Source organism: Corylus avellana, chromosome ca9 (assembly GCF_901000735.1).
Source record: "Corylus avellana chromosome ca9, CavTom2PMs-1.0".
Taxonomy (NCBI): domain Eukaryota; kingdom Viridiplantae; phylum Streptophyta; class Magnoliopsida; order Fagales; family Betulaceae; genus Corylus; species Corylus avellana.
Window position 1 is genome coordinate 14,477,246 of NC_081549.1, and position 11,950 is coordinate 14,489,195.

Here is an 11,950-nt window from a genome sequence, read left to right on the forward strand (position 1 = left end):
TAACTCGCATATGTTAATTCCTTAGCATTGTTATTTGTTTGATTTTGTTTTGTTTTTGTGTTTTAGGGCTTTAAATGAAAGATGGAAGAATTCCATTGAAAATTGGGACAAAAGCACATTTTGGGAGCATCTTGAAGGCCTGGGATCGAGCACACAGCATTTGGTCTCGTGCACCTGCGCTCGAGCGCCCTAGCACTTAGGCTCGAGCTCATATCAGCCTAGGCTCGAGCACACGTCCCTTGGGCTCAAGCGCACACGGCTTCAAGAATGCGCCAACAATCCTTTTACATCTTGGATTAGGTTTTCAGTCTCGCACTTGGTGATGCAGATCACAGAAGACAAATTCTGGTACTGCGCTCGATCTTGCGATCGAGCGCACAGGTCCCTGGAAGTGCGATCGATCGCCTGCGTGCCTGCGATGGAGCGCACGCGGGGACTCATTATGTTATCTTCGTGTTTTAATTACTTAAACCGACTTTATTTCATTGTTTTATTAGGGTTAGGTTTTTGGGAGTCTTTATTTCGTTATTTTATTAGGTTAAGGCTTTTCGGGGTATTTATGTCATATTTTATTAGATTGAGGGTTTTGGGCTATAAATATATGCTTATAGCCTCCAGAGAAAGGAGTTGTTGTTTATTATTGATTTTGATTGTGTTGATAAAAAATCTACCTAAATTAATAGGTAAGTAATTGTACGTTTTACCTGCAAGTGCACAAAGTCAATGTAGTAGTATATGGTGCAAGTACAGGATCATTCCCACGAGGATTGCTGAATTTCCGTTTAAAAATAATTTCCTTAAGTAAATTAGAGATTGAATTGATAATAATAAAAAGAGTAGAGCTTTGATATCCACCACTAATTATATTCAATTAATATAACAATATGCCAATGCTTTGATCATGTTATGCATATCTAATGTTTGCCAAACTAAGGGCATGGGTGTATACTCCTGAAGCTATAGATTCCCTAAGCAACTAGTTAGGCATGGGTGTATACTCTAACTCTTTTCTTTCCTAAAGGAGTTAGCATGGTATATACTAAGTTGTTCTTTAGAAAAGCATATGTTCTATGGAAATCGACAAACACACGAGGCCTAGGGCATGGCTGTATACTCCCGGTTCCCCATGTTGATTAACCCAAGAATCGTTGTGTGGATTCTTTTGTTACTTAAGTTAAACCAAGGACTCGGTCATCCAAATTGATCTAACTAACTAGTCCATACCACATGCACATGTAGATCAGGCACACACATATGAGGAATTCATGCAAGCAAGTATTAATCAAGTCAAATAGCACAACACGATCATCACGAGGCGCCAATATTGAAATATTAATTTAACATAACTAGGGCTTCAATCTAGCCCTACTAAGTAAATTAGCTACACATAGAGTTGATGTTAAACATCTTCATCAAATAAAAGAAAAGAAAGGAAAAGAATAAACCCGAGACTTGAACATAAAGAGCTCCTCTTCTTTTCCTTCTAAAGTGTATATATTCTAGAGGCTTAAGGGTCTATTTATAGACTTTAGAACTCCTAGACAAAGTAGTAAACCTAGGGATTTCGTAGGGTTTTGAGACCTATTACAAGTTGGAATTGGAAAACCCTAATATGGAAATAATGTCAATCCAGCCACCACTTGATAAGTCTCTTGCGCATGGGTGCGCTCGATCGCAGCCCGTGTGAGCTCTATCGCAGGTCTGCGATCGTTCCTCTTCTGGCATGCGCTTGATCGCAAGTACCCTGCGATTGATCGCAGTACCAGGGAGCTCCAATTGTCTTCATTTTCTCCCAAAAGCTTGTAAAAGTGTGAAAAACACAAAAAGGAATTAAAATGGCCTGATTAATTAAAACCAAAGGATTAAAACATGTAAGTTAAGGGCTGAAAATATGAATATTTTAGCACTTATCACACCCCGAAACTTACATATTGCTAGTCCCTTAACAATACAACACTAAAAACAAGAATGGAAAAACAGAAAACAAGAGATAAATCCATCTTTCGTGGTATGTATGATTGCATTTAGCGTATGTGATGAGTGCCAAATATTGTATATTTGGACCCCTTTACTTATCTTTGTTAAGCTCTTAGCTGTGTTAATTTCTGATGTGTTTTGTTAGTTTTGGTGTTTTGGTGTGTTGCAGGTCATTAAGAGAAAACTACGATTTGAGGGTGGAAATAAGCAAATAATTGAAGATTCCTGAAAGTGCGATCGAGCGCACAGAGCGACGATCGAGCGCACCTGCGCTCGAGCGCAACCACGGCACGCTCGAGCGCAACCACGGCACGCTCGAGCGCACGACCACGTCAGCCCTAGCATGCATCACTTAAGTGTTGCGCCGCAGGAGCCTTGAAAAAACCTGAGTGCGCTCGAGCGCACCTTGGGTGCGATCGAGCGCACTCACACTGACCTGGCAGCGCTAAACCCTAGTTTTTATTATTTATATACAACATTTTTCTCTTAAAAATAGATAGATTGGGAGGCGCCGTTTTGGGTGAAAATACGACGTTTTGTCGTGCGGAAGCGTGTGCTTCGCTTTTCATTGTAAGTTTTATTTTTCTTATGATGTCAATTCAACTTTTTGTTGTTTTTGTTATCATGAGAGGCTAAAACCTTCAACTAAGGTTGAAGATGAAGCCTCGTCATTGATAAACATACATGTCTTGTCGTTTTATACATACAATGAGACTATTTTAACAGTTCAACAATTTAATTAAGTTTAATTGATTAAATGTTGATAATATAGTGTTGTTCAAAAGCCAATTCAGCAATTTAGTTAAGTTTAATTGATTAAATGTTGATATTATAGTGTTGTTCAAAAGCAAATTCAACAGTTTAATTAAGTTTAATTGATTAAATGTTGGTAGTATACTCAAGTTTAATTTAATATTCGTTGTGTTTCATCCGGGGGTACATCGAATGATTGGATTGAGACTAATATCCATTGTGATCTACGGATACAGTGGATAATTTGATCTCAACTAAATATTCGTTGTGATTCTTAGAACGGATGGATTCATCGAATGATTTAATTTGCATGTGTAGAACTTTTGAACAGTATATTTGGATTGAATATTGTTTGCATAAAATGCAAGATATGTTGTTTAATTTGACGAGGGGGATTCGGAAACCTTAGTAATTTACCATTACTTATTTTTAATTTGTTTAGTTTTAGTTTATGATTTTGCACGACACAATTACAAAAATTGGAACTAGGTTAAGATAGAATTAAGTTAAACTAGAAAATTGATTCTTGCAAACACGTCTCCCTGTGGATTCGACCTCGCACTTGTAGACACGCTATATTGCACACGACTCGTGCGCTTGCGAGTACAATTAAATTTGTACATCAGTATGCAATGCCTTTTAAACCACTAGGAATTCCTTAGTGGACGAGTGAAGTCTCGTGAGGGTTTTCCAGAAATGTTACCCACAAACATCATGCAAGAGTTCATGTTATTCCAAAAATTAAAGCATCACTTCAAGATCATGGTTTTCATTCATAAGCAAACTTAAAAAGATGAACTCCATTTTCATAATGAATTGGAATCTCAAAGTGCAGTTACTTACAAAGGACATGCTAAATCATCACAAGTTTGAAAACAGTGTAAAGTGAACCATCACACAATTACGAGGCTTCCAAATCTTTCTAATATGCATGTCTCCTTATCTCAGAATTTACTGAATTTCCTAGTAGAATGACACATTGGCATATTTCTTTTTCTTTTTTTTTTTGGGTCAGGTTGTGCAATGTTGGTTCCCTTAAGCTTTCTATTTGACCCTTGTAGCGAGTGTTAAGTCAATGACTCCCAAACCAGATGGTTTTAGGGCATTAGGTATAAAGACACCCCTAAGGACCTACTAACTCGAGTAAAAAAGGCTACAAAACAAACTAACCATGACATTGATCCAATCAACAATTTTTCACCTTTTGACGTGAACACTCAATGCTTTGAGGCAAGAGGTCCAGTTACTCAGTGAAAAGCCATCAATGATCTTTTATTTCATATCTTTTTTTTTTTTCATCATCACTACTATATAATATGCCATAATGTCATCTAATAAGTCATCCAATTTCATCCAAGATGCAAAAACACACATATCAGACCTCATGTTATACCTCATAGATTACGTGCTAATGTGCTTGTGTGATCAGATCAAACATGTGATTCTTCAACTGTCCTAAGCAAGTAACCAAACTAACAAATTCACTCATCAGATAATGTGTTCAAAATTTTAAGCTCACTAATGAATTCAAGCCACCATTCTTTTAGTTCAACTTAAAATTTTAGAGCAAACATGAACATGCATAAATTTTTTTTTCTTCTTTCTTTTCTCTTTTTCTTTTTCAAATAAACAAACAACACACAAACAAATAACATGAAATTTGGACAAAGTGTGTGTAAACATGTGTGCCCTACCCCCAAACTTAAACGACACATTGTCCCCAATGTGTCTAAGTAAAGGAAAGAATGTACTCGGGAGATGGTCGAAATAGTCTTGGAAAGCATGGCTCATAGCATACCCCCAAACTTGAATTGAAGCACACTTGTCCCTGCAAAATAAGAAAACACAAAAACAAGTAACAAGAAACAAAACTAAAGATAAATAAAAAGATTAACTTAAAACACATAAAACAAAACAAAATAAAAAGATAACTATGGTATGCTGCCCAAGTGCGCTCGATCGCACGCATGGTGCGCTCGATCGCACTTGCGCAAGGTTGTGCGTGTGTGGGTGAGGTGCGCTCGAACACACACAAGGTACGTTCGATCGCACTAACAGAATGTACAACAGCCAAAAGTCGGTTACTGCGCTCGATCGTACTTAGGGTGCGCTCGATCGCAGTAACAAAATGCAATGAACCACAAGTGGAGACGTGCGCTCGATCGCACGCAGGTTGTGATCGATCGCAGTAACAGAATGTAAAACCATGACAAAATACTTGAAACACTAAAACACCAAAGTAAAATAAAACACAAAGGAAAACAAAAACAAAATATAAGTCAAACAACAAAACAAAAGGATATGCTATGGGGTGCCTCCCATGAGCGCTAAATTTAATGTCTTCAGCCAGACTGTGGCACTTTTAAACTTGAAGCACCAATCTTTTCTTCTCTTACACCAAAGGGAATGGATCTTTTTAGTTGCAAGGTGATTCTGAGTGTTTCTAGATTGGGGAAGACCACTATGAATTTTCTCAAACAGTTGCTCATCCGGTGGGGAATCATGAACTGGAATATAGTTAGAAGAAAACTCAGGGAGCTTCTCTATCTTGATGTCCTCAATTTGCTCATCAAATAACCCCAGCAGACTTCTCTCTTAGACTCTCGATAATTCGAGAATAGGAGCTGATGTTGAAGAAGTCATAGTGCTCTCTTCCTTTTCCCGATGTGGTTCCTCTATAACCTCAGTTTGCTCCTCCTTCCTCTCTTCCCATTGATTTTCAACCGCTTGTTCACTCCTTAATGTGGTAATTGCTTGCTCATGATGATAAGTGCACTCTTCCTCCATGTATTGTTCATTAGGATTGGCAACAAACTGACTTTGAGACTCTTCTTCGTGGTATTGTTGAGGCCAATTGATGGGAGGTGGCTCCTCTTTATGATAATGCTGGGACAACATGATGAGAGATGACTCATAATCTGCAATTGAAAACATGGGACAAGTCTTAGTGGTGTGGTCAATATGGGAACATATGGCACATACCTCGACTTGTGTAACTTGTTGAACGTGAGCATTTCTATGATTAGTCATAGCTTTCATGAACATGTCCAGTATTTTATCCATGGCAGCCATTTGAGCCTGAATTCCACCATTGGTGCTCTCTTCATGTATGCCTTTTCCTTTGAATCCTTGTCTCCCTTTAGATGGGAATTGTTGGGAGTGCTCACTCAATGTCTCGAAGAGCTCCATGGCTTCCTCGCTGCTTTTCTCCATCAACATGCTATCACAAGCTAAATCTACAAGACTCTTGTTAGGATCATTTAAACCCTCATAGAATGCCAATACCTGATCGTCTTGAGATATATTGTGATGAGGGCATCTGAGAAGTAGCTCATTAAAGTGTTCCCATGCCTCGAAGAAAAAGTCTCCATCTCTTTGCTGGAAAGTCATAATTTCCCTTCTCAATTGCCTTGTCTTGTGGGTTGGGAAAAACTTCTTTAAGAACTTTGTGGCCATCTCATCCCAAGTATGAATAGAACCTGTGGCCAAATAATTGTACCATATCTTAGCATTATATTTTAAAGAAAAAGGGAAGAAGATTAACCTGATTTCTTCTAGAGTTAAACCCAGAATATTTTGAGTCCTACAGAGATCATAGAATTCTTGAATATTCCAATATGGGTTCTCTGTAGGTGTGCATTTATGATGTGGAATCATATTGAGCAACAGAGATAAATCGTAACTGCTTTGCACAATGGGCTAAAAATTAATGCATGATGGTTGGTTGAGGATCTGGGAACTGAATGAACTTTCCATAGGTCTTCGCACCAGAGGTGTATTGTTTCTCAACATGATTGAAACAAAAAGAAAATTAAATAACAAAATAAAAATAAAAAGAAAAATAAAAGAAATAAATCAGATCTGTAATTAGTGCAGTAACTGTGATGCTCTCTGGATGTACGATCGATCGCACCGTGAGGTGCGTTCGATCATACTGGTGCACTCGATCGACCTGGTTGGGTGATCGATCGCACCTCCAAAGGCAAAACAGGAACTACGGAAAAAAAAACTATAAAAATAGAAAAATTTAAAACAAAAAACAAACTAAGGAAAATAATTCCAAACAAAATCAAACAATCCCCTGCAACGGCGCCAAAAACTTGTTGATAAAAAATCTACCTAAATTAATAGTTAAATAATTGTACGTTTTACTTGCAAGTGCACAAGGTCAACATAGTAGTATATGGTGCAAGTACAGGATCATTCCCACGAGGATTGCTGAATTTCCGTTTAAAAATAATTTCCTTAAATAAATTAGAGATTGAGTTGATAATAATAAAAAGAGTAGAGCTTTGATATCCACCACTAATCGTATTCAATTAATATAACAATATGCCAATGCTATGATCATGTTATGTATATCTAATGTTTGCCAACCTAAGGGCATGGGTGTATACTCCTTAAGCTATAGATTTCCCTAAGCAATGAGTTAGGTATGGGTGTATACTCTAACTCTTTTCTTTCCTAAAGGATTTAGCATGGTATATACTAAGTTGTTCTTTAGAAAAGCATATGTTCTATGGAAATCGACAAACACACGAGGCCTAGGGCATGGGTGTATACTCCTGGCTCCCCATGTTGATTAACCCAAGAATCACGGTGTGGATTAGTTTGTTACTTAAGTTAAACCCAGGACTCGGTCATCCAAATTGATCTAACTAACTAGTCCATACCACATGTTGATCAGGCACACACATATGAGGAATTCATGCAAGCAAGTATTAATCAAGTTAAATAGCACAACACGATCATCACAAGGCGCCAATAATGAAATATTAATTTAACATAACTAGGGCTTCAATCTAGCCCTACTAAGTAAATTAGCTACACATAGAGTTGATGTTAAACATCTTCATAAAATAAAAGAAAAGAAAGGAAAAGAATAAACCCAAGACTTGAACTTGAAGAGCTCCTTTTCTTCTCCTTCTAAAGTGTATATATTCTAGAGGCTTAAGGGTCTATTTATAGGCTTTAGAACTCCTAGACAAAGTAGTAAACCTAGAGATTTTGTAGGGTTTTGAGACCTATTACAAGTTGGAATTGGGAAACCCTAATATGGAAATAATGTCAATCCAGCCGCCACTTGATAAGTCTCCTGCGCACGGGTGCGCTCGATCGCAGCCCGTGTGCACTCAATCGCAAGTCTGCGATTGTTCCTCTTCTAGCATGCACTCGATCGCTCTTGGTCTGGATTGTGCTTTGTCTTCTCGGGTATTGCGCTCGATCGCAAGTGCCCTGCGATTGATCGCAGTACCAGGGAGCTCCAATTGTCTTCATTTTGTCTTTTGAGCTCAAATCACCTAGTTTTACTTCATTTTCTCCCAAAAGCCTGTAAAAGTGTGAAAAACACAAAAAGGAATTAAAATGGCATAATTAATTAAAACCAAAGGATTAAAATATGCAAGTTAAGGGCCGAAAATATGTGTATTTTAGCACTTATCAGATTGATGAGAATACTTAGAGTTGAGTTCATTCCTCTCTTTTCCTTCAAAACCTAGTGAGTATCTAGCTTCTGTCCGGAAGATTTTTTAGATCATTGATAAAAACAAGACCTAGAAACACATATCCGCTGCTGTATTAATGTTCTACCCTGCAGCCTGCTAAGTCACGCTACATCAATTGATATTAAAGCCCAAGTTACTTTCCATGAATTAGGAGGGGCAACCGTCTGGTAGACATGAACGAAGTGAACCTGTACATAGAGGCAGCCGTAAGGAGCAACCGGCAATTCATTTGCAGCACATGGAGGAGAGGTTTGGTGGTCAAACCGTGCGGAAGAAGGGGCGTGAGCACACCCAACACGGGGTCCCTACCGATCACTTAGCCGACATGGATGGTCTAAACGTTCGTCGTTGTTAACCAAGACTGCAGTACGCAGTGCGGAAGACAAATTTATTGCTGAATTTCAGCAACAGATGGATGAGCAATTTGCGGCTATTGGGGATCAAATTGAAGACTTCACTACCAGAATATCCAACCTGGGTGGTCACAAAGGGGGTGGATCTAGAAACCCTTTTGCGGAGCGCCGAACACATGGATCTCAGCACCGTGTGCAAGCTCATGCCCATTGGCGGGTGAATAGGTTCAAACTCGAATTACTGGAAGTCGAAGGTTGCTTGCAACCCGAAGAGTTCACAATAACAAAAAAATCAAAATAAGTCAATGTTAAGTGCCAAAATATTCATATTTTAGCACTTAACTTATACTTGTTAGTTCCATAAGATTTGTTAGTTTGTGCTATTTTATTCATTTTATGTGTTTTCTATGTTTTTCTAGGCTTTTGGAAAAAAAGGAAGCACTTCTAGAAAGTACGAGCATTAAAGAGCAAATTTGGGAAAGGTAGAGGTTCTGATAGTACTAGGACTAAACCCTACGATTTTACTAGGGTTTCTAGGATTTCTAGAGTATTCCTAAGCCTATAAATAGACCTCTAAGCCTCATAATTAAAAACAACTCTTGGGGAGAGGAATTGGAGGCTACTTCAAGGAGTCGTTTTTGGTTATTTCTTTCCCTTTTCTTTTTAGTTCCTGACTGCACACGAGTGGGGACCAACTCATTTTCTTTGTTCTTGATGACTGTAATCCCTGCCTTCTTCGGCACCACATGAATGAGACTCACCCATTTGCTGTCAGAGATTGGGTATATGATTCCCACATCCAGAAGTTTAATAACCTCCTCTCGAACTACCTCTTGCATGGCCGGATTCAACTGTCTCTGTGGCTCGCGAGAAGTTTTAGCATTTTCTTCCAGATGAATCTTATGCATCACTACTGCAGGGCTGATTCCTTTTATATCTTCTATTGACCACCCGATTGCTTCTTTATGCTCTCTCAAAACTTCTAGCAACTTCTGTTCCAGATCACTATCCAGGTCGGCATCAATGATCATTAGCAGAGATTCTGTAGGATCCAAATACTTGTACTTCAGGGTGTTTGGTAGAGGCTTCAACTCCCGCATGACAGGCTCAGTTGCTAATGAAGATGGATCAGGGGACGATGCCAAAGTAATTTCTGCAGTCTTTGTCTCTATCTCAGGAGTTGAGTCTAACAAGGCGTCAGCTTGTTCCAATAATGTGTCCAGTTCCATGTCACTTCCCAATGCAATTAGGCATTCTCCTAGGGGGTCTTCAATCTGGTTCATTGACAGTTTTCTCTACTATCTCCTCGATTAAGCATGTGCTTCTGACCTCCTCATACTCAAATGGCTGCCCACAGGGTAGTAGAACCTATCAACTCTGATCAGCACGTCTTCAATAATTCCCCTTGGAACCTTCATAGATCTGTTGGCTAACTGAAGTGTAATTGAAGTGGATTTCAACTCTCCCAATCCCAGCTGAACATATACTGAATATGGCAGTAGATTTACACTGGCCCTCAAATCCAACAGAGCTTTTTCAACTCAATTGTCATCAATCTTGCAAGCAATGGTTGAACATCCAGGGTCCTTATACTTTACAGGCATCTTGTATTGCAAGATAGAGCTGACCTGCTCAGTCAGGAAAGCATTCTTGGGGGCGTTCGTCTTTCTCATGATGGTGACCAAATCCTTTAGAAATTTGGCATAAGAAGGCACTTGCTGGATGGCATCTAGGAATGGAATGTTTATCTGCACTTGCTTGAACACTTTCAAAATATCATCGAACTTTGAGCTTTTCTTTGGCGCTATCAATCTTTCTAGATACGGGGCTTTGGGTATATACTTTCTGGAAGGATCCTCAGTAATCGGAATGGCAATGTCTGGTCCTGTGTCTTCAGCAGGCTTGTCCAGGTTTTCCTTCTCTTTTGCAGCCTAAGTGGCCTCTTCAGGCATGACCACTTGATTATCCACTTGTTTGCCTGACCTCAGAGTGGTGATGGCTTGTACATGCTCCTGACCACGCGTAGAGGCGGAGGAACTTCCAATCACAAATTGCCCTTTCGGGTTAGGCACAAGTTGGCTAGGAAACTTCCCTCTTTCTCTTTCTCTTTCTCCCACTTGATTTGCTATCTGGCCAACTTGTCCTTCTACCTTATTCATGGCTTGTTAAATTCTTGTATGTCTCTGTTGTTAGCCATGTTGGAATTCCTCATCTCCTGTACGGCTTGATTGGTGAAACCTTTTAGCTTTTGTATATCTTGGGAATTGCTCATGGTAATATTCTTCATATCTTGTATGTTCTTATCCATTGATTGCATGAGCACCATTATCCAATTTTCATACTCTCAATTGGAAAGTGCAACCGAAAAGTTCTCAAACTCTAATCTTATAGGAGTTGGAGGAAGCAGCTATGTTTATCGTGGTTAGCTAAAAAATGGTAGAACTATGGCAATTAAGCGTCTAAGATCTCAGCGAGGACTAGATGCAGAGTTTCTGTTTTTAACAAAGGTACTACCTTGACTTGTCATTAGGTTTCATTTTTTTGGTTAAAATTATCTCGTTTCCAGATATCTTAAAGAAAAGAAAAAAGATTGGTTTGATTTTCTCCCTATGACATTTGTGGGCATTTTAAAATCTCGTTTTGCTCAGATTGAACTGTTATCTAGACTTCACCACTGTCATAGTGTCATGTGGTGCCTTTGTTGGGCTACTGTTCAGCTATGTTTATCGTGGTCGGCTAAAACTCTTGGTGTTTCAGTACATGCCTAATGGTAATTTGAGAGAAAGTCTGGATGGAAGTTCAGGGAAAGACATGGACTGGGCTACTCGAGTTGCAAGTACAATTGGAGCTGCAAGGGGATTGGAATATCTTCACGAAGCAACTGCTCAAAGGATTCTGCATAGTTATGTCAAATCAACAAATATTCTTCTGGATGAGAATTGGAAAGCAAAAGTAAGAATCTTGATTCTTTTAGACATCTTTTTATGATTATAACAACATCAGCTCCACATCCATTAATTTCCCCAAAGGCTGACACCATTAACAAACCTTGACCCTTCTGGATTGGCTGTTATCCAGTTATAACAGGGTGCCAAAAACCGGAATCGGGGTACCTGGTTACCGGTTTTTTCCAACCGGTTTCAAAACTGGGTTCCTGGTTTTCCGGTTTCCCGGTTTCGGTCCCGATTTCCCCGTTTTTTTGACGCTCCTAGTATTTTAGGAATGTTGGTTCAATTTGAGTGAGAGCATAAGTATAATCCCAAACAAAAGAATATAAATCATCATTCCATTCTAACTTACGTTGTAACCATAACTCCTCCCATTTGCGAACTTGAAAGTGAAAGAATAGTTCAAATTCTCCTG

General features: G+C 39.0%; 1 non-coding gene across 1 annotated transcript; it reads left to right on the forward strand.

The window, feature by feature from the left end:
• Positions 1-6,031: 6,031 nt before the first annotated feature.
• Positions 6,032-6,138, forward strand: LOC132162682 (small nucleolar RNA R71). Its single transcript, XR_009438260.1, has one exon. It is a non-coding gene; the product is annotated as a small nucleolar RNA R71 (small nucleolar RNA).
• Positions 6,139-11,950: the final 5,812 nt, after the last annotated feature.